General features: G+C 44.8%; 1 protein-coding gene across 4 annotated transcripts in view; it reads right to left on the bottom strand.

Moving 5' to 3' along the window:
* The window catches only part of FAT1 (FAT atypical cadherin 1), a 148,168-nt gene extending 135,935 nt beyond the window's left edge, over positions 1-12,233 (bottom strand). For 3 of the 4 annotated variants that reach the window (XM_025384996.1, XM_025384995.1, XM_025384994.1), the window contains exon 1: positions 11,589-12,233. The gene's annotated coding sequence lies outside the window, so the exon portion shown is untranslated. Of the gene's footprint in view, positions 1-8,883; positions 9,060-11,588 lie in introns of those variants that run through there. The other variant, XM_025384997.1, reaches the window with a different exon arrangement.
* Positions 12,234-24,148: the final 11,915 nt, after the last annotated feature.

Here is a 24,148-nt window from a genome sequence, read left to right on the forward strand (position 1 = left end):
CATGCTGTTTCCCCCCATCCACCCTGCCAAAAGGCTCTGGCACTCTTCCATCCCCCAAGACACATGGACCATGCCCAACACATCAGATTGCTATGGCTGTTCTCTCCCCATGGTGTCTCAGGTACTCAGTCCCACCACAGCCCCTGCCACTACCCACTCATCCCCAACTGGATTACCAAATACCCAATTACCTTCCACATCCTACTCACCAGTTCTCATGGGACACAATACAGCTGGGACGGACTTGTGGACCACATTCATGGCTGAGACCTTTGAAAACCCTGAATGTACTCCGCAAACTTGACTAACAGAATGCTACTGTGATTAGAATAAATTATTAAATGAAAAAATACACTTTTTGGGAGATATTCTTAACCCTGCAATAATGTAACCAAGAACCACGAACGCAGGTTTCACTATAAAAACCACCCTGATCAAAACAATGGCTGTGGGTGGCTCTTCCGCAAAACAAACAGAAAAGCTGAAGGGGGCGAAAAACTCAAACACCATTTCATCTAAAAAGGACCCTATCACCTAGACTCCTTGCTTATGCAAATTAAACTCCAAAGACCATCTGAGCCAAGGGCTATACTTTGATATTTAGAAGGTGATCACACTGCTTAAACTCACTGTAATTTGGGATTTCTAAAATGCATTTTCCAAAGCAAAAACAAAGTGTGTTTACTTAGTTCAGCCTTGAGGGAGAAGGGCTCCTGGTCCAAAGCTTAAATATCTTTAGCATAGATCTCTGAAAATCTATAAATACGGGAGAAAAATAACTTTTCCAGTAAAAACCAGATATTAATATCTTCATATTTCTTCATTAGGGAGACCTTCATGTAAAATGCTTCAATCCATTACTGTGACTGCACATTCTTCACAAAACAAAACACAGCCCCTGTGCTGAAAACATAGCTGCAAATATGCAAGTGTTTAGACGACCTCAAGCTCAAGTCTTCGAAGGGTTTTACCAGCCACAGAGAGAGGACATTAGGTGGGACGTGGCACTGCACAGTGCATCAATTCTGTTAAACGCTGCACGTTTACTACTGAGAGGTCACAACTCCTAAAAACACCAGTAGTCATTCCAGCCCTTTATGGAACAGGAAAACATTACTAAACTTTTCATTCCACATGTTATGATAAAAACACAAAATTATTAAGTTGAGAACTTTGTGTTCTCCCTCACTGTGCTCTTCCTCACTCTCATTTTCTTTTTTTTTTTTTTGAGGCGGAGTCTCGCTCTGTGGCCCAGGCTGGAGTGCAGTGGCCGGATCTCAGCTCACTGCAAGCTCTGCCTCCCGGGTTTACGCCATTCTCCTGCCTCAGCCTCCCGAGTAGCTGGGACTACAGACGCCCGCCAACTCACCCGGCTAGTTTTTTGTATTTTTTAGTGGAGACGGGGTTTCACCATATTAGCCAGGATGGTCTTGATCTCCTGACCTCGTGATCCGCCCGTCTCGGCCTCCCAAAGTGCTGGGATTACAGGCTTGAGCCACCGCGCCTGGCCCTCACTCTCATTTTCTATCCACATAGTGAAAGCGTCAGTAGAATTTAACTCACGATTAAAATCTGGAACATCGAGTTCAGTTCAGTGTCACATTTTTAAAGTATTTTTAAGAGATCTCTAAATTGCAAGCATCTTTTTTTTCCCCCTGAGACAAGGTCTTGCTCTGTCTCCCCGGCTGGAGAGCAGTGGCACCATTCATAGCTCATTGCAGCACAACCTCCCACGCTCAAGTGATCCTCCCACCTCAGCCTCCCGGGTACCTGGGCGTACCACCATGCCCAGCTAATTTTTTGTATTTTTGTAGAGATGGGTTTTCACCATATTGCCCAGGCTGGTCTCGAGGTCCTGAGCTCAACTGACCCACCTGCCTGGACCTCCCAAAATGCTGGGATTACAGTTGTGAGACACTCTGCATGGTCGGCAAACACATGAAGTTGTCAAGAGATTACGAATTGCAAATGAGTTTTTTTTGTTTTGTTTTGTTGTGAGACAGTCTTGTTCTGTCACCTAGACTGGAGCACAGTGGTGCAATCTGGGCTCACTGCAACCTCCGCCTTCTAGGTTCAAGTGATTCTCGTGCCTCAGCCTCCTGAGTAGCTAGGACTACAGGCATGCACGACCATGACCAGCTAACTTTTGTATTTTAGTAGAGACATGGTTTCGCCATGTTGGCCAGGCTAATCTCGAATTCCTGGCTGCAAGTGATCCACCCACCTCCGCCTCCCAAAGTGCTGGGATTACAGGCGCAAGCCACCGCACCCAGCATAAATGGCTTTTTAAAAATACTGTATATTAAATAAAATGTTGAATGAGTTCTAAAATTTCAGACATTCCAGATAAAATTTAGAACAGGAAAAAAAACTCTCAATTTTTCTAGTTCAATTATCATAGCCATGTGGGTACTTTTAAAAGCCTTCATTCTTACACTGAAATACTAATGAGTAGATCCTGTTTATTTTCTGGGTGTATACTAATTCTTTTCGACCCATCTTCATATGATTTTCAGTATGAATGGAGGAAGCTGTGACCCTAGAAACTGAGCAGCAGCCGTAGGCTTGGTAGATGTCATTTAATTACTTCTGCTAACTCCATTTATATGTTGCTAGCTTTCACTGGAGCTGCAATAATCTGATAACTCTAGCAAGACATAATTTAAATATTGCCTTCACGTGATCAACGACTGGTTCCAATTTAACCCTGAGAATGGTCTTTACTGATAGTGACAGTGTGGAACTACAATCTGACTTTTTCAGAAAACTTTAGCATGTACATGATTTAATCAATCCAAAAATAGATTCCTGAAGTGTTCCTGTCCTTAAGAAAGTTAAACAGACATCCTATTTTTCAAACAGCCTCTATATAAAACCTGCTTATCTACGTGAACCTATAAAACATGTCTGTTGGCATCATGAAGATGACGGGTTCTAGTTGTTCTGTGCTCCCTGGAGCAAGACAGGACAAGTAGGCAGCGGCTGTGTGCCTGTTCCTGGCAGGGGGAGGCACTCCTGTGCTATTCTCTTCTTTCCCCTCTCTCTATATTCCTTATCCTCCAACTACTTTCTCCTCATCCACATTCCAGGGCAAACTTTGCCCAAGGAGAAGGCCAATAAACAGACTCCTGACCTCTTGTGAGTGGAGATCATCTCATCTAATGTATTTTTCTCCACACACAGAAGAAACTTAAATGACATCTTGGCAGAGTAGCCAATAATCAACAATGGCCACTTCCTCCACTCCCAAGTTGGTAAGGCTTGATTTTATATGTTGAATTGGGCTCCCTGTATAATCAGATTCCGTCAACCCTTCACTAAATGACAGGCCAGGAAAGTGAATGTTGCATGTATAGCAAGAAGACGGAAATCTTCAGGGAGAAAAGTCCATCTTCCCTACTATTCTTAAAATGTTCTCTTCACCTGTTCTCTCTTTTTACCCCTCAGAAGAGATGCCAACCACCCTAGCTGCAAATAAAGATACTCTGATGCCACAAAACCTCGCCTCTTTTACAGCTCCTCCCACTCCTGACACCTTGTGCAGAATCCATACACACACACAGGTTCTTCCCCTACTTGAAAAATAAACTTGGCCAGGTGCGGTGGCTCATGCCTGCAATCCCAGTACTTGGGGAGGCTGAGGTGGGCAGATAGATCATGAGGTCAAGAGATCCAGACCATCCTGGCCAACTTGGTGAAACTCCATCTGTACTAAAAATACAAAAATTAGCCGGGCGTGGTGGCACACACCTGCAGTCCCAGCTACTCAGGAGGCTGAAGCAGGAGAATCGCTTGAACCCAGGAGGCGGAGGTTGCAGTGAGCTGAGATTGCGCCATTGGGTGACAGAGACTCCGTCTCAAAATAAATAAATAAATAAATAAACTTCATCCAAACCTTCACTTCTTTCAAACAAACACTCTTATTCTTCTCTTTTTTTTATACTGGCGAAGATCGCAAGAAAAGGAGTTTCACGGTACCGCCCTGGCTTCCTTAGAACTCCCTCTGCGCTAAACACTTCTCCACTGAGATCCTGCAGGCCACCCTGGCAGAACAGCTGTTCCAGCATCACAAGCTAATGTCAAACCAATGACCTTTCTCAGTGCTCATCCTCCTTGATTTCATGACACCTTTGACACTACTCACTCCCCTCCCCAACACTCCTGATCTCTCATACAGTCACAGAGTCCCTCAAAACAAAGAGGCAATCTATAGGTATGAAAAATGAATGACAACATTCTCCTGATTCTCTTCCATATTCTTTTCCACTCTACATTGACTCACCTAAAATGCTAGCATTACAAACTTTTCTTCCAACTCTTCTTCCACATGCATGTATTACCACCCTTAAAGATCTCATCCACTCTGCCTCCAATCATGAAGGATCAGTGCACCAAATCTAAAATCTCAGATCTAATCTCTCTCAAACGCCTTGTAACACTCCTCCTGAAATACCATCAAACCTAAGTTATATGATTGGCCTTCACTATAGGGGAGTTCTGCATCCATGGATCCAAACAACCTCAGGTTGAGAAAGTCTTTAAAATAAACAATAAAACAGTAAAAATACAAATAGTACCCCATTTTATATAAGGGACTTGAGCATCCTCAGATTTGGGTATAAAATCCCAAATCTCCCTTAGAGACCAAGGGACAACTATATAGACTTTTCACTCACTTGCCATTGCAAAATAACAGCTCTTCCAGTGTATTTTCCAATCTCGCCACTTACCAAATCAACCAAGTTTGCGAACCAACAAATCAAACAAAAAGGAAGGGGTTGGGAGAACATCAAATGTGAAACCTAGCTCCAGCTTTGTCACTAATCAACTGGGTGAATTCAAGGAACTTGCTTAATCCTTTCGACTCCATTTATTTAAGAAATTGAAGGATGGACTAAAATCTTTATAGTCTCCTGGCTCTCAAACCTTCATTTCTTAAAAGTCATCCAGACTTGACATTTCTTTCTCAATTTCTCAAAATGGTTCCCTTTGCATTTCTGCTGCTGCCACCTAGTTCGAATGAGTATTTTGTTCATGCAGAGTATTCCGTTCATGCAGAGTATTCCCACAGTCTTTTGGTATTCCTGCTTTCTGCCCCCAATCTCAGTCAACCTATTCAAATTTCTTTGTGACATTATTCTTTAGTTTGAAAATATTCAGTATTTCCCCTTAGCCTGCTAAGTATATTCTTCTTAACCTTGCATTAAAGACCTTTGATAATCTGACCTCTACCTAATTTCCTAATTTCCCAACACTATTTCTTATTTCAAAACAAAAAGGGATACTTCCCAGACTTGCAGCAAGTTCAGTAACCAAGCTGTCTTGAGCCAATAACACCACCTAGTGGTGAAGGCTCTAAACTAATGTAACATCTTGACCTCTTCTCTTCGGAAAGTAATGCAAACATCAATCTTTTCTTTTTTTCCCGCCCTCTACTTCTCACATACAGCTTATTTATTTTCACCTTTCTTTTCAACATTTCCTTCTTTTTCTCTCTCCTTAACCACTGCCTCATAAAAATAATAATCCCTTTTTTAATAAGATTATTTAAGTCATAGTCAAGATTATCTGTTCTACCTAGGCAAAAAAAAGAAGCCAATCCTTTTCCTAACATAACATGGTATGATGAGGTCTTCAGAATTTCTCTCCACTCATCACGCCACAAGCCACACTATGTTTTCTATAACTTGCTTTGCACACATCATTTCCTCTGCTTGAATTGTTCCCCTCTGAATCACACTTCCCTCAGAACTCACATTATTCTAAATCCACCTGCCCCAGATCCCCTAGTTCAATGAGGTGCTGCTATGGACCACCTTGACCTGGATGGATCTCTTATCACACAGGTCTATAAGAGACTGTGTACTCGTCCTCTCCCTTATCAGACTACAAGCTGCTTGAGGGCAGGAAACATGATTTGTTCACTAGATGTTGTGTCTGGCTCAGTGTTTGACACAGAGGAGGTCCACTATTGTTGGATTGGTAAATGGACAGATGAATGAAGCATTAAGAGTGAGAAATGGGAGGCAGGACTGTGTTGGGGAGGGGATCTAGAGAGGGATAACATAGGAAAATAAAACATCCATCCTTCTCAAATTAACAGAAAATCCAGGCGCAACCACGAGGCCGGTAACAACACTGCAGACGGCTGCTCTGTAGAGGACTGATTTCCAGTAGCTCAGAAAGAGGTCACCACCCACCTTACACTGCCCCAAAATTGGCAATAGATAATGTCAGATCAGTGTCTGTTTTGCAGATTATCACGAAGCTCTATCTTTAATATTCTATGAAGGATACAGATTAAATCATGACTAATTTTCCTAAGCAGTGTATAGAAGACTTTATTATTTTTACTTTATAGACTTATCTTCACATACATAATGAACCCTTGGAATTAAGCAAGAATTCAGGCAACGTATTTAAATCTGGGACTTACAGTAAAAGAAAGATGACTTTAAAAACTTAAGTGAAATATGCAGATTCCTCATCAGAATATATTTTTGAAATGAAAAGTAGTTCCCCTCAGACATAAGAGAAAGTGGCAACTTCCTGATCTTAATTGACATATATCACTCATTTCAAAAACTCTTCTCCAGTGTCTAAGGATAAATGAGCCCTTGCAAACTGAACAATTAAGTGAGACCAAAAGACAGAGGTTGGCTTCAACTTCTATATAATCTGGTCAAAAGAACAATTATCTACTGCAAATCCCCACTCATAAAGATTAAACAGCACATCTAGCCTTATGGCTCCCTGCTATTAAATCAGGTCCTTTAGGCTACAAATTATGCTACTGAGACAGAATTTAATGCAATAATAATGTACTAATTTGATTTGGCTTACTGATTCTACGTAAAATCAGCCAAACTTGGGTGGAAAGCAAGTGGGTAAAGCGTTAAAACATAAATCTCTAAGATCCTATCCACCTCTAACATTCAAAGAAATGACTGCTTCAAAGGGGCCTCAAAGCAAAGTCTAAAGGCAATAGAAAGGTAGAGGATGATCAGGGGAATGAAAACAGAATTAGTTTGTGCATAAGATTTTTCTTTTCTTTTCATTTATTTATTTTATTTATTTATTTTTGCCCAGGCTGAATTGCAATGGTGTGATCTTCGCTCACTGCAACCTCCGCCTCCCGGGTTCAAGCGATTCTCCTGCTTCAGCCTCCCAAGTAGCTGGGATTACAGGCATGCGCCATCACACCGGGCTAATTTTGTATTTTTAGTAGAGACGGGGGTTTCTCCATGTTGGTCAGGCTGGTCTCGAACCCCCGACCTCCGGTGATCCTCCCGCCTCGACCTCCCAACGTGCTGGGATTACAGGCGTGAGCCACCGTGCCTGGCCATAATTTTTAAACATTTTTCTTTTGGCACCTGTCCGGACCATGGATTTAAATGATCTACTAACATGATAAGAACCCAACGGGGATACTTCCAGTGACTAATTAAAAGAGACAAATGAATATACAGGTGGCCCAAAATGATTTTATAAAGTCCTCTAACAACCTCACTTCTTTTCAGAGTGCCAAAGAATTTGGCTCATTTAAGGTGTTCATTTTTCAAAAAATGGGTATACAAATGCAAACTTTATTCAAATCAAACCTTACCTTACGCTTGTTAAATGCCATGTTTAGCATAACTCAAGGCTTATACCAATTGTTGTTTTAAAAAATTACATAGTGTTTCAAGTATTTTTACATCTTAAATACGAAGGAATAATTCTAATTGTGGAATCAGAGCTGTCTTCCTAAGACAAAAAGACAAAGACAAATATCACAATTAACTATTAACTCGAGAAACAACTTTTCCAACGTCCCTGTAACAACTGTATGTGTTTGACAGCATAACCAAACTCATTAAGAACAGTATGAAAAACATCACTATTACCTAGTTCTCACACACAAATTAAACTATCGAAACCTGTATCTGAATATGAGGTATTAAGAATCTGCTTTTGAAAAAGAAGTGAATAGCTGAAGGTCATTTTCTTTTCAGCCTTTTCTCATATTAATAATCACTGTTAATATCCACTTAAAAAAATCGCCTATATCAGGCACCCGGGAATTGCTTAACAAAAGCCACTTAATGAAACCACAGTTCAGACACACGAGAAAAAAAAAAAAAAAAACTTAACTGCATAGAAAATATTTATGAGTTTACTTTCCTAACTCATACAATTGCGTCCTTGTTTCCAAAGCCTTGCAATTCACATCAGCGGGAACAAAAAAATCTAACACACAGCAGAAAGTTGGCTCTGTAAAAGAAAGCACTGAGGTTTTTTTTTTTCTTTTTTAAGCAATGAAAGACCAAAACCTCTTTCTTTTAAAAAGATCTTAAAAGTTCCTCCTCCAGAGAAGACAGAAAACACTGACAAACCGCACATTGTGCAGATATTCAGCCCCGAAATGCAACCTCGCAGCCCTTCACTCCGCAGTCCACCGGTTGCATCTACACCTCCAAGCAGCGCTCCTGCAGGGCGCAAACACCCAGGGACCCAGGGACCCGGCAGCCCCGCGCGGGCCTCCCGCGTGCACTTCTCAGCGAGAGGGTCTTTCGCAGACTGCGGGATGCCCCAGGAGACCGCGAGGCCGGCGCAACGCGGCGAGCTCCCGGGGGGAAGGCGGCGAGCCAGAAAGGATCGGACCCCAGCAATGGCTCCGGGCCGGCCCCGCGCGGTCGCCTCCTCCCACTCCGCCGCCGGCACCCCACTAGCCAGTGCTGAACTTCCCAAGGGGGAAGGACCGAGTCACTGCACCCTCCGCAAGGTCGCGCACTCATCGGTTTTCGGCAGCGCCGGAGCCCGAGCCAGGGACCGGGCGGGCACCCACAGAGCCCGCACCGCAGCGCGCTCCACGCCCTCGCCCCCGCGCCCCAGCGAACTTACCGCAAAGTTGGTCCGAAGTGGCGACGGCACTCTGGGGGAGCTCACCTGCCGTCTCAGCGCGCCCCCGGGTGGGGAGCGGGCCTGCCGGGGGTCTCGCCGGGCTCGCGCGCCCGCATGGTACCTGCCGCGCGCCCCGCTCCCGCGCCGGCTCCCCGCGCTCGCGCCCGGCCGCCCAGCTCGGCGCCGGCGCCTCACGCTCTCCGTGTGCAGGAGATCCCTCCGCCCCGGCCACGCCCGCCGGCGCCGGCGCCGGCGCTCGTTTCTCGGGCGCGGAAACTCGAGCCGACTTTCCCCCGCGGCAGGCTCGGGGCCCGCGGGTCCGGCCACGCCGCCCCTCCCGGGCCCGAGGATCCCCAGGCCCTGCGAACGCCAGCTCCGTGCTGGGAGACGAGAAGGCGCCCAGCGTGGTCTAGCGCGGCTCCGAGGGGCAGGGCGAGGCTTGTGATGCCGAGGTTAGTTACGGCCAACCATAGGCGCTGTGCAAGGAATTGGGGAATACTCCCTGGCTAGAAAGGGAAACGTTAGCTAAGCTCAAAAAAAAAAAAAAAAAGAAAAAAAAAAGCTGGGGCCTAATGAGAAAGCTTCCTAGAGGCATCCCTTGAGCTTTTCCATAGCCTTCTGGAAGTCCCTGAATCTGCATTTGAATGGCGCGGCTCCGAGTCCGCGACGGTTTGGTGGGCTGAAGCCGTCCCCCAGGTCTCCAAAGGAATGCAGCTAGGTCGGAATCTACTTCCTCCTTCAATCCACACTGAGTCCCCAGAAAATGGAAACGCTTCCCCCGCGACCTTTTTGAGCCGGGTTAGACCCCAGGCCCTACCCGCCGCCGGCGCCTGGCCTCCCCGGCTGACACCCCGGACGCCCAGGCCTGCGGGACAAAAGGCAGCCGCGGCGTCCCGCGGGCTTCCTGGCCCGGGAGTCGGCCCCAGGGGCCCCGGAGCGTGACCCCAGGCCAACTGCAAGTTCCTAGGCAGAGGGGAAGCCCCAGCGCCCAGACGCCCGCTCCGAGAACACCCCGCGCCGGGCGCCCAGCCTGAGCGTCCCGGGCGCGGAGCCCATCCCCGGCGCGGGCAGAGCTCCAGCCGCAGGCTCGGCGCAGGGCGGACTCGGCCGAAGCCCGGAGAGCCGGAGGCGCTGGGACGCAGCCCGGACTAGAGGGCGGACTTTACCTCGGAAAGTTTGTGGGATTCAGGCATTTTAACACTGGGAAGACAAAGAGATCCGATTTCCCTGGGACCGGTGGAGGGAGCTTGGCGGGGAGGAGAACGGCTGGGCAGTCAAGTGTGAAAGAATTTCCTTGCTTCAAAGTTAACGCAGTCACCTTATAAGCCATCTTAGAGGTGACCGGAAAAAAAAAATAATAAAAGTGTCTAGCAGGTTATGGCTGGGAAGGAAAAATAAAGCCTGCAAGATGAGTGTGCCGATTCGTAGCCCTATATTCCCTGCCCACCAGTTAGAATACACAGATTCGCGCATCCAGCAAATGCAAACACCATCATCCAAAGACGTGTTTGCCACGGCCATAATTGCTCCAAGTGCTTACAGGTCAATTTCATACATGGAACACCTCGAAAGTGGGTGACCTGATCTCCAAGCCCAACCGGCTTGTGCCGCTTGCCGAATTGTAACTCTCAGCAAAACCCAACCACACCGGAACTCCAGCCGTTTCCTGGGAGCGAGGAGCGGGAGTAGTGCTAAAAGGGGAAAAGAAGAACAGTAAAAAAGTACAAAGATACCATTCCCTGACATAAAATCACGGGATTTGTTTTAAATGGCACAAAAGAATTCCTGGAGAAGATGACCATTAATTAATAAATAATAACGCTTCCTAGGGCTTACTAGATGTTTTACATGTTTGGGAATCCCGATTTTCCAGGCTCCCTGAGAAATCTCTGCCTGAAAGAAGTTGCACTTCGTCGCCACAGGAGCCGCCGAGAGCCAGGGATGGAGATTTCAGACTTAAGACTCAGCCACGATTCTACTGATCCTTAAGCGCCAGCAGAACGAAATGGACATGCCTATTAGCTATCACAAATCGAATTATTTTCATATGAGAGAGAGAAATGTGGTTCAAGTTCCACATTTGTCCTTTAAATAATCGACCCTCCCTAACCCTGTTCCCAAAGGCTCGTGGAAATTAGGGAGGGGATTGGGGAGGCGGTTCCAGAAACAAAACGCTTTCCTCCAGCACGGCCTCTCCATCCAGTCCACCCAAGTTGATTTTTGTAACTCATATAAAGAATGGGCCCGGGTGGGTGGGCAGTGAAGACTGGGGTGAGCAAGCGCCCACGTCGCCGAGCGCCGGGGAGGTCCAGGTTCGCCTCCGCGCAGAACCCGGCAATGAGCGCGCCTCGCCAGGTGCCCGGACTAGAGGGCGCTGCGCCCCTGCAAATCTCGCAGCCCCGATGCGCCCTCCCTAGGCACCATTGCTATAATAAGTTACATTCAAAATAATGCACAAACAGCATCGCCTCTCAAGTTCTTTTGAACAGTGCTCTATATGTATTTTATGAATTCCCAAAGCTATGCATACGAATCTTTCATGGCCGAGCCGCACAAAGCCAGAGGGATGCGCAGCTCCTGGAGCCGAGAACCCGTAGGGCGCACACGCTTCCCCGCACTCGCTTAGAGCCACACACCCCACGTAATTTCATTTATGTTTAAACTTAAATGCCAAAAGGCATGCACAATTTGAACAAAGAACTCACCAGTCTAGCCGAGTCCTGGGTCCTGGGCTCTAAAGTCCCCGGCAGCTCCGTGATCCCCACGCGATGTGGATATGTGTTAGGAGCCGGGTTTGAAGTACCAAGTTTGCCTCCCCGGGATCTTCAACATGTCCCTAACCAGACTGCCATCGTCCGTGCCGCCGGGACCCAGGCGGCCGCATCTCCGGAGGCTTCCGACCAGGGCAAACTTAAGCACCAAACGGAGGCGAAAAGAGAGTGCGCGGGGCCGGAGCGAGGGCCCGGGAGCAACCAAGTTTGTCAGGACGTGCCCGGGCAGCCAGCCGCCGAGTTGAGGAGTTGCGGCCGGCGGCTGCGGCGACTCGCTGCCTCTTTCCCCGCTCCCTCCCTCTTGGAGGCGGTGGGGGAGGGGAGGTGACGTCAGCGCCCCGCCTCGCCCCCCGCCCCGGGCGCGGACGGGATTCTCCGGCTGGGCGCGCCACCCCGGCAGTCGCAGCAGCGGGCGCGGCGGCTGCGTGGGGTCCCGGTCTCTGCGGTCTCTCTGGCCCGCTGCAGCTGTGGCGCGGGTGAAACGCCTGCCCTCCTCCTTCGGCAGCGTCTCCTAGGCGCCGGCGAGCGCGGGCGTTCCTCGCACTCAGCGCCTGAGCCGCCCGGAGCCCCGCTGCGCGCACCTCCCCGGCTCGCGGAGCCCCTCCGGCGGCGTTTCCCACGCCGCGGACTGCAGGTGATGCTCTTCCTCTTCTGCTGCTGAAATTCGTCGCGACGTGTCGCCTGCCAGATTTTTGCTGGGCGGAAGCATGAGCAGTCTCTGCAGACTGGCCTGGACGACTTGTACTTTGTGGCCCTCCAACTTCTGGATGTGAAAATTTTTTTCACGACTTACGCTCTTCGTGGTCTTTGTGTTGATAATCAGAGCCTTATTTTTGTTTTCAAATTCTTTCCCAGTGCTCCTCTTGCCTTGACCGTACTCTGAAGCTTATAAGGTTCTGAGAGGAGGGGGCGAAAGGATAGGGGAGGAGCCAATTCCCAACGTATCTTACAAGTCTTCTGTAGTGATAGGGGCTAATACACAAATCACTGTCTCCTCCTCGAAATAACATCCATTTAGATAAATGCAAAGGCTGTCGAGGGTTAATTTATAAAGGATGCGTCGTCTTTATGTAAGTGTCCAGCCTCCAGGAAAATATCTGCTGTGGAATATATTTTTAATGCCACTAAAGTACCAAAATACCTCCTGAACAGCGTGAAATTCCGAGGGAGCCATTTCTGTGAGTTGACATTGTCCCCAGAAGATTGTCATTAAAATTCAAGATCCCTGCGGTTGGGGGAGGTTCTATCAATATATTTGCATCCGTTGGTATAAATATGTTGATCAGTTTAGCTGGTCGTTCTTTTTCAAAAGTCAAGAGCAAAATCCTGAGGACAGAGGAAACTGGGCAGGGAGCTAAACAGTAAGGAGAGAACAAGATAGGTGACTGGAATGTTGTGTGTGTTTAGCCTTGAAGTCATAACTTGTCTAAATGTCAGTGTCCTCATCTGTGATATGGAACTAATATCTGCTTCTTGTGGTAAAAATGTATTCATGTGTTTATCCATTAAAAAAAAAAAAACATACTGAACTCTACTTGCCAGGGAGATAACAGTTACTCATGCAGGCAAAGCATTTTTACTGAGCATCATATGAAGTGTCTAGCACGCACATACTAGGCACTTAAACAATATTCGTTTTCCTGCTCTCCCTTGCTCCCTTCCCTCACTTCTTTGCAGTGTCTCAGTTTTTAATCCATAAAATCAGCATCATCACCGTGATTCGGGATTCTGCCAGGCAGGTCTGCAAACTCAAGTCAGGACTCCTGTGCTCAAGAGATCTTCCTGCCTAAGCCTCTCCCTCAAGATACATTTTGATTTGGAAGGGAGGAGAGGCTCCAGGGAGCTAGGACATGGAGGGATATAGGAAGGGATATTAGAGCTCCTGCAGACCCCGGGGGCAGCTAGAGGGTGCCAGATTGCTGAGGAGGGAGGAGGCTGGCTTGAGAGGCCAGCTTGTCAGTGCCCAGCAGACTTCTCCTGCTTCCCTGTTTCAACTGCACAGGCTCTCTCCTTTTGTGTCAATAGTTGAAATTAGAAATTGACCACATATTGCAAGTCCTCAAAATGATTCACAATAAATTCACCCCCAGAGGCTTCTGGTTGAAGTCCATTTGGTTTACTATACTAACTTTAAAATTGCCATAAATAAACCAAATTATTTATATTCAAAAAGATAAAAATCACAAATGACAGGAACTTATGAATAACAATTGATAATATTAGTCAAAATAGCTAGTTTTCAAAGTGAGATGGGCAGAAAACTTTTAAAATCTCTAGAGCTGTGCTGTCTAATGTAGTATGTAGCCACTTGCCACATGTGGCTTCTTTCATTTAAGCTAAATTAAAATGTAATTCCTTAGTCTCACTAGCTACGTTCCAAGTTTCAGTGACCATGTGTGGCTAGTGACTATTGTATTGATCGGAGCAGATGAAAGAATATTTTCATCATGACAGAGTTGTATGGACACTTTGGTGTAGACCTTTAAAAACGCTGCTATTTTATGGAAGGCTACACCAAGTATTAAAATTCCAGTGTGTCCAATACTGAGTCACTTCTGAAGTATAAGGGAGGACCCAGAATCATGGAAGGGTTCATTCATTCCGCAGATATTTATCAAGTACCAACAATATGCTGGGTGAAAGTATGTAAGACCAAGATTTAATGAGGTAGGTGTGTTTAGCGATTAAGAAATATTAACATGGCCTTTTAGTTGTTTTCTCTCTTTGCTGACTAATAAAACCAGGGGAAATCATAGATTTAAAGCAAGAAACAATTCTAAGACATTTTTTGGAATAGCCCGAGGACCAAATACTTGTAAGTACGCTTGACTGACTCCTGGCATCCCAGCCTCTCTGCAGCTTTCACCGCTTACTCATGTGCCTGCGTGCCCATTGCGGCCTCCCCTTCCTGGAGGTGAGAGGAAGTATCAGCCCTCTCCACCTCCCGTATGCCTTGGAATTATTTTACCCTTTGCATTCAAATACAGCTCTTCTCTGGAATCAGCTTGTACTCTCAGAGGGAGCCATTAGAACATTAGACGCCTGGCTGGGTGCCGTGGCTCACGCCTGTAATCCCAACACTTTGGGAGGCCGAGGCGGGTGGATCACCTGACGTAAAGAGTTTGATACCAGCCTGGCCAATATGGTGAAACCCTGTCTCTACTAAAAATAAAAAAATTAGCCGGGCATGGTGGTGGGTGCCTGTAATCCCAGCTACTCGGGAGACTGAGGCAGGAGAATCACTTGAACCGGGAGGTTCAAGTTGCAGTGAGGTGGAGGTTGCAGTGAGCTGAGATTGCGTCTCTGCACTCCAGCCTGGTGACAGAGCGAGACTCCATCTCAAAAAACAAAAAACAAAAAACAAAAAAAAAACATAGACACCTAGTCAATCTAATGGGAATCAGTGCTGGTTGACTATGGGTATGAGTATGTTATGATAATACCATTCCTTCCTTCCCAGTGCATTATAGCAAGGGCTTTCTCAAAGCTATACTTAAAACATGAAATTTCTGATGCCATAAACAGTCACTTGGGAAAGTATTTGAAGGTATTACAAATCACCTACTAATGGCTAACCATTTTTTAAAAATGGTACAAAGTATACTTTCATTTTAAAGAAAGATCCATTGTGAAGTAGGGTGGCTGTAGACATTCTGTCCCTCAAATAGAAGATAAACATCCCCAAGTGGTTTGGGAACAGATCTTGCAAGATAAATATAATTTTTGGGATACTTTCCCAGCTCAGTGATTGAAGGATTCTGAGTCTAACTTTTTGAATAGTAGACAACAAGTTGTCCAGCAACTTACTGTTGAAGCTACTTTCTCAATAGAAGTATGCAGTAGAAAGAGCATTAGACTTGAGGTTAGAAGATCTGTTTTGAATCTTGTCTTTGACATATATAGTTTGAATTTATTTGGTTATAACTGAATTTTGGGAGTCTCACTTTCCTCTATAAAGATAGATCTCTAAAATGGACACACACACACACACACACACACACAAAATCTACCTCACTGGTTGTGAGAGATGCTAGTCAAGAATAATTGTGGCCGAGCACAGTGGCTCACACCTGTAATCCCAGCACTTTGGGAGGCTGAGGCGGGTGGATCACCTGAGGTCAGGAGTTCAAGACCAGTCTGGCCAACATGGCAAAACCCCGTCTCTACTAAAGACACAAAAATTAGCTGGGCATGGTGGTGTGTGCCTATAATCCCAGCTACTCAGGAGGCTGAGGCAGGAGAATCCCTTGAACCCAGGAGGCAGAGGTTGCAGTGAGCTGAGATTGTGCCATTGCACTCCAACCTGGGCGACAAGAGCGAAACTCCGTCTTAAAAAAGAAAAAAAAGAATTGTGACTACAATATCATTATTCTCCTCAAATTTACCTACTGTGTCTCACCCTGCCACTCCCATCTCAGCTATGAAGGTCTGTAGAACCAATGACCAGTAACATGTATTTACTGCCACTTATGCTCCAGACTTGGTTCCAACTTCTTTATATGCATTATCTCATGTCATTCTTACAAAATCCTGGGAAGCATTAGCAATTAATGCCCTACCCCCATTTTACAGATGAAAACTGAGGTTTGAGGTAGATTAAATAACACACTGGGTCACCTTTCAGACTGAAACCTAAGGCTGGCTGCCTCCAAAGCTAACACTCTTGCCTGCTATAGTGCACGAGCTGCTTATAGACTGCACCTCATTTGCGCCCTTCAGAAACTATGCCAATGTTACACTAAAGGTCAGCAATGTTGTGGTTTAAGAATTGGCCTAGGAGGGGAGCAAAAAACTATCAAATAATAGCTGCAGGAAAATGCTCTCTTGTAGCAGCTACGAGTTTGGGTAAATAATTGTGTAAAAGTAAGTCCTTTAATCAGAGTGAGAACATCAGTGATTGTGTTTAGGAATACATATATAAAATACAGCCATTATTTGGTTGGATTACGTATTTTCATATATATATATATGCATACTCTTAGACACATTGCTTTTCAATTCTAAAATTGTGGTCTTTTAACTTGTTTAGGCTGAACAGCAGAAAAATACACACCAATGATTCTCCATGAATTCTGACAAGGCCTATGTCACATGATTTCATGATCAGCATTTCAATTTAGACCTCGCTTTTCTCCTTCCTGGACTGGAACCACTAGTGTTGTGTTTTTTTTTCTCTCTCCAATTCTCCTTTCTCTCCATTTCTGTTTTACATATGACAACAAGTAATTTTACCCTTGGCATATTCCCTGTATCTATACTTCTTTACTATTAAATCTCATTCCTTTTCCTGGTAGAATTTTTTAGTCACAAAAGCTAATCTTATATAGAAACTTAAATGAGGTATGGCGATATTTTATCAGCATCCATTCTCTAACAGATCATCTGTCTAAACCCATCGGGGTAGTTCTCTATTTCTTGTCATGGGCATGTTGATCAATGGTAGTCAGTGAGATATTAAAGGAAGTTTCTTGGAGGCTTCTGGAAAAAAAAAAATTCCTCCCTCCTAAGAAAGAACCACAAGAGATATTATCTGAGAAAGAAGTTTTTAGATACAAAATGATTCAATCTTGCAGACTATTGTTCTACCATAATGGCGGACAAAAATAAGGATGTCATGGTTGGGACTACAATAGTTATCTTGATTAGTGAGGATGAGGCCTAAACCAAGGAAGGCAGATGAAGGGCCTCGATGACATTGAATGAACCATCCCTGTAGGCCACGCAAACTAAAGACGTGGTTTTTTTTTGTTTGTTTGTTTTGGTTTTTTTGTTTTGTTGTTTTTTAATGGAAGAGCATAAGTTTCCGTATTGTTTAATCTGAGTTGTGTTGGGATTAGCATTACTTGCAGTTGACATCATCTATTTCAGCTAAGCAATCCCTTTTAAAATATTCTAGGAATTATTTAAAAATAAATAAATTGATATACTTGAGCTCATTGGTCAACAGGAATTGGGCCTAACTCCAATGATAAGATTGAAGGATTTTTGAAGCTTTCTCTTAATGGTGAGTGTACTAATCTGCTTGGGCTGCCATAACAAAATGCCATCGAATGGGTGGCTTAAATGATAGAAATGTATTTTCTCATGTTTCTGAGGGCTAGGAATCCAAGATCAAGGTGCCCACAGTGTCATTTCTGGTGTAGCCTCTTTTCCTGCTTTGTAGGTGGTCACATCCTCTCTGTATCCTCACATGGCCTTGCTCTGTGCCTGCAGAGAGAGCAAGCTCTGGTGTCTTCCTCTGATGAGGATAGGAGTCCTATTGGATTAAGGCCCCACAATTATGGCCTCACTTAACCTTAATTGCCTTCCTAAAGGCCCTGTTTCCAAATACAGTCACATTGAGGGTTAGGGCTTCAACACATGAATTGGGGAGATGGAAGAAAGATTCAGTCCATAGCAGTGAGAAAGAAGTTTTTAGATGCAAAATTATTCAGTCTTGCAGACTCTTGTTCTATCATAATGGCAGACAAAATAAGAACATGAAATTTTATTTGTTCAACCAGAAGATTTTTCTCCACTCCCACTGCTCTTTCCTCAAGTGCCCAAAACCTTCTAGTATATTTTCCAGTTTTATAAAGGAACTCCTGGAAGTGAATATTAACCAAACTCAGATATCCAGTACTTACCAGAGGATAAACTAGTCAGCTGGAAACACCGACCGTCAGCAAATCAATGGACATTTGGAATTTGAATTTCTTTGTACCTGTAACTGTCAAGATCAAATTTCAAGCCGAAAAGTGAAGTCAGCTTATATTTGGCGATATGGCCCACTTTGTTCACACTTTGTCCTTTATTTGAAATAGAATCATTCAAAAAAAAAAAAAAATTAAGACTTGTGCCGTGTTGGCCGGGCGCGGTGGCTCACGCCTGTAATCCCAGCACTTTGGGAGGCTGAGGCAGGCAGATCACAAGGTCAGGAGATCGAGACCATCCTGGCTAACACGGTGAAACTTGTCTCTACTAAAAATACAAAAAAAAAAAAAAAAAAAAAAATTAGCTGGGCGTGGTGGCACGCATCTGTAGTCCCAGCTACTCAGACGCTGAGGCAGGAGAATGGTGTGAACCTGGGAGGTGGAGCTTGCAGTGAGTGGAGATCGTGCCACTTCTTTAAGTGGGCTTGGTTGTTTTGCGTGTTTAGGAAGGAACATCATTTGCCCCTGTCCCCACCCCATCCTTTTCTATGCAACAATTTGTGAAATATTTCCTCTCCTGTGTGGATAGGTGTGTGAAAGACCCAGAACAAATAACAGCCTTTCCCTGAGATTTTTCCCTCTGCTAGACGTTTGTTCCAGAGTAGAGTGAAAATGGAAAGGCGGGCTATGTTCAGTGCTACTGAGACAGCTGTAGGGCACTGCAGTGGGGTCTTACGGTGGGGAGAGAGATTGGGCTCAACTCCAAACACAACCAGGAAAACTGGGGATTTATAGGCAGGGAGCAAAGTGGGGAGGCTCTGTGGATGGAAAACAAGGACAATGATACATCAGGAGTGAGAGGAGTTCCGGTTAAAGCGACTCACAGGATTCTTGCTGCAAGTGGTCAGTGCAGGTCCAGCAAGGACAGACACCAAGGTCATGGCCTGGGGAGCCTGCAGGAGCCCGACTAAAGTTTGGCTCAGGAGAAAGTCTTTGTTAGTAGCAGGCTCTTTCTGTTTTTTCTACTCTCTTATGATTATTTTGTCCTGAAAAAGCAATGAAAGGACAGGGACATTTGTTATTAATCAAGCTTCTGAGACCTTTTGAATCTTAGCTGTAACATTTGCAGGTTGACATTCTCCATCCGTGTCATCGATTTATTAGAAGCCAAATTGTTGAAGGGGGTTGGGGTGGTACCTAGATGGGTAAAGGTAGAGTTCTGTGGAGAAAAGGAGTTAAAAGTCAGAAGACTGAGGTTAGGGTTCTGCCACTAACATTTACGGGCTGTGTAAACCTGGCAAATTACTTGGCTTCTTAAGTGGCAATGGGATTAGCTAAAATGTGATTAGCTGAGACACTAAGCTGAGCCTCAGCGATCCTAACTCCTGATCCTCACATTTTGGTGTCGTCTCCTCCATCTCTTACCCACCAGGGTCTGTGTAGTAGAATAATACAGAAAGGATAGGATGTCACTTCTGAGATTAGGTTATTGTCTTAGTCCATTTTGTGCTGCTGTAATAGAATAGCACAGACTGGGTAATTTACAATGAACAGGAATTGCTTGGCTCACACTGTTGGAGGTTGAGAAGTCCAAGACCGAGGGCCCAGCATCTGGCAAGGGCCTTCTGTTTATCAGCATTCCATGGCAGAAGGTGAGAGGGTGAGAGAAGGCAAGAGAAAGAACATGAGGAGACTGAACTTGTGTTTTTATAAGGAACCCACTCCCTCCATAATAGCATTAATCTGTTCAAGAGGGTGATGCCCCCATGCCCAAATGCCTCTCCCTAGGCCCCACCTCCCAACACTGCCACATTGGGGATCATGTTTTCAACACCTGAGCTTTGGGGGACACACTCAACCCACAGCAGTTATAAAAGACACTGAGGTCTCTCCTCGCTCTCTCCTCGCTCTCTCTCTCACAGTCTCTCCCCACTCTGGGGAAAGCCAGAAGCCCACGGGACGAGGAATGGAAGCCTTCTTCTAACAGCGCCACGAGTGAGCTAGAAAGTGGGTCCCCAGCCCTAGCTGTACCTTCAGATGACTGTAGCCCCAGCAGATATCTTGACTTGCACCCTCATGAGGGACCCTGAGCCACATCACCCAGCTGACCATGCCCAGACCCCTGACCATCAGAAATGATCAGAGTTAACAAATGTTTGTTGTTTAAATTGCTAAGTTTTGAGGGAATCTGCTACTCAGCAATTGACAAAGAAATCTGGAATACATATTATTGACTATTAATAAAATATTGTTGGCTTTCTACCAATAATGTTATGAGGATGAGGAAACACTTGGTAAACCGTTTAGGACTACCACGAATGTTGGAACCCTGTGCATAGACTGGAAGAAAATGTATAGAATAGTTTTATCCAAAGACTATGTGATGATGGGAATGTTCTGTCTATGCTGCCCTGGGTGGCACTACTGAGTACCTGACATGTGGCTAGTGCAAAGTGAGGAACTGAAGTTTTATTTAATTTTAATTCATTTAAATTTATACAGTTATATGTGGCTAACGCCTACCATTTTGGACAGAGCAGGTCTAGAGACTTTCTAAGCCAACAAATGACTTGCAAAATCTGGTCAGTGAGAATACAGTACATACAGCTTGTGGGTATGTTTTCTTCTCCCATTGTGACTTTTCTAAAGGAAGACTTGTGTTATTTATGAGGTCCAGAAGTGATGGACTGAGTCACATTGAACAATTATTTCCTTCCTTGTTTAAAAAAGAACAATGCATTTTGTAAAACTGGGTTTTCTGAGACCTCAGATTTCTCTTTGTATGTACATGTTCAATTTATCAGACATGAAATTATGGATTCAATGGATTGTCTCACCCAACTAGCTAATTTGCATGATTAATTGAAGAGGCATGCAATGCAACTGTGCCCAGTTTCCTTAACCACACCGGGCACTGCTGATTCATCCACCTGGTGGATGAGAACGACTTAAAACCTGAGGGCTTCTTGGCCACACTCTATTTATTCAGTGATATCACTTGGCAAATATGCAACACAAAATACAGCTCAAGTAGCACTAAGTTACTTGTGGCTATAGCAAAACTTGACTAGAGATAGACTCCAGTGTATGCAAAATTGTATTAGGGCTTATAGGACAGCACGTATTTCATGCTGTTGTCAGAGTAGGGAGGTTGATCTAGATTTGTTTATTCTTCCTCTTTTGTTGTTTTTTCCCGAGGCAGAGTCTCGCTCTGTCGCCCAGGAGGCTGGAGTGCAGTGTTGTGATCTCGGCTCACTGCAGCCTCCACCTCCTGGGTTCAAGCGATTCTCCTGCCTCAGTCTCCCGAGTAGCTGGGATTACAGGCACCCACCACCATGACCAGCTAATTTTTGTATTGGCCAGGCTGGTCTTGAACTCCTGACCTCAGGTGATCTGCCAGCCTCGGCCTCTCAAAGTGTTGGGATTACAATGATATATTTTGAGTTGTGCTCTGTAATAAAGCTAATGGTCACTTCAGTGTTGACGGCATCTCATCCCTCGGTCATGTCAAGTCATGCCTTTATTCTCCAGCTTGCAGTCACATTATTACAAGGTAACCACAGCTGCTTCAACATTCATCAAGGCAGGATGGGGGCATCGGTTATCTCCACTCATGGAAAAAAGAAAAATTGCATCCTTACTGCACACTATAAACATAAAAATTTTCTTGATGAATTAAAGATGTAAACCTGTAAGGTCAATTGTCAAATGATTTAGAAGAAAATATAAGAAAATAATGTATTTGAGACTATGGAAGGATTTACTATGTAAAACACAAAGTGTTTTTAAAATGAAAGAAAAGATTGACAAATTCAATTACATAAAAATTAAGAACTTCTATTAAAATGTGAAAACATACAGACTGGGAAAATATTCATTTAATAAGTACATTTGATTCAATTGTACTTATTCATACAATACTGTATTATTCAAGCAATACTATATTATTATATGAATACTGTGGACCACCTGAGGTCAGGAGTTCGAGATCAGCCTGGATGACATGGTGAAACCCCATCTCTACTAAAAGAACAAAAATTAGCTGGGCGTGGTGGCGTGTGCCTGTAATCCCAGATACTGGGGAGGCTGAGGCAGAAGAATTGCTTGAACCTGGGAGGCAGAGATTGCAGTGAGCCGAGATCATGCCACTACACTCCTTCCTGGGCGATAGAGAGAGACTCCGTCTCAAAAAAATAAAAGAAAAATAGGCAAAGATTAGATAGAAAAATGGAAAAAATCATGAACCTGTATTTCAGGAAGAAGAAATATGAATAGGGATTGTACATGCAGTGGGTTGAATGGTGACCACCATAGGGACATGTCCTAATCCCCAGAACCTGTGAATCCTTTTGTGGAAACAGGGTCCTTGCGGGTGAAATTAAGAGTCTTGAAATTAGATCATCCTGGATTATTTGGGTGGGTCCTCAATCCAGTGACAAGCATCCTTACAAGAGCCGTCCCAGGCAGAGACACACAGAGGAGAAGGCCACCTGCAGGCAGAGCAGAGACTGAGGTATGCAGCCACAAGCCAAGGAGCGTCTGGAGCCAGCAAGAGGTGGAGATGCAAGCAAGGATTCTTCTGAGAGCCTTCAGAGGAAGCACAGCCCTGCTAACACCTTGATTTTGGATTTCTAGCCTCCAGAACTGTGAGAGAATACATTTTTGATATTATTAAGCCACCCAGCTTGTGGTCATTTGTTATGGCAGCCCTGAGAAACTAATATAGTATGTAAGAATAAATCATTTCTTTTCGAGACAGGGTCTCTCTCTCTGTCACCCAGGCTGGAGTACAGTGGCCCAATCACAACTCACTTGTAGCTCCTTCCAGCTCCCCAGGCTCAAGTGATCCTTCTGCCTCAGCCTCTGAGTAGCTGGGCAGTGACTATATGTGCATGCCACCACGCCTGGCTAATCCTAATATTTTTTGTAGAGATATCTTTTTACTATGTTGCCCAGGCTGGTTTCAAACTCCTCAGCTCAAGCAACCCATCTGCCTCAGCCTCCCAAAGTGCTGGGACTATAGGTGTGAGCCACCATGACTGACTGAGATAATTAATTTCACTAGCTATTAGAGAAATGTAATATCCTTTTACAAAAACTATATTGGCAAAAAAGTCAAGATGTCATATCACAGGCAGTGAGGGTATGGGTCAGCAGGAACTCATACAATACTGGTAGGACTGGAAGTTGGTGCAACTACTTTGGAAAACAATTTGATATTACCTTATAAAGATGGACCTGCATGTATCTTATCATTTAGCAATTCCATTTCTAGTTTTAGGAGACCCAAGAGGAACTCTAAAACATGTACACCAGGAAATATCATAAGAAAATTCATAGCAGCATTGTTTATAATAACAAAAACTGGAAAATACTCAAGTATCTAGCAACAGAATGAATCAATAATTGATACCATATTCCCATTATGAAATTTACACAGTGAAAATGAATGTTCTGTTGTTACATGTAACAATATGAATAATTCTTAGAACTATAATGGAGTGGAAAATACAAATCGCAGAAAATGTGCCCAAACCAGCAAAACTAAATAATATGTTGCTTAGGGAAATATACAGAAGAGATAGCATATTCGCTATTTTTTTTTCTTTTGAGATGGAGTTTCACTCTTGTTGCCCAGGCTGGAGTGCAATGGCACGATCTTGGCTCACTGCAACCTCTGCCTCCCAGGTTTAAGCAATTCTCCTGCCTCAGCCTCCCGAGTAGCTGGGATTACAGGCATGCACCACCATGCCCAGCTAATTTGTGTGTGTGTGTGTATTTTTATTAGAGACAGGGTTTCTCCATGTTGGTCATTTGGTCTCCAACTCCCAACCTCAGGTGATCTCCCAACTGAGCCTCCCA

The sequence above is a fragment of the Theropithecus gelada genome, chromosome 5, assembly GCF_003255815.1.
Source record: "Theropithecus gelada isolate Dixy chromosome 5, Tgel_1.0, whole genome shotgun sequence".
NCBI lineage: Eukaryota > Metazoa > Chordata > Mammalia > Primates > Cercopithecidae > Theropithecus > Theropithecus gelada.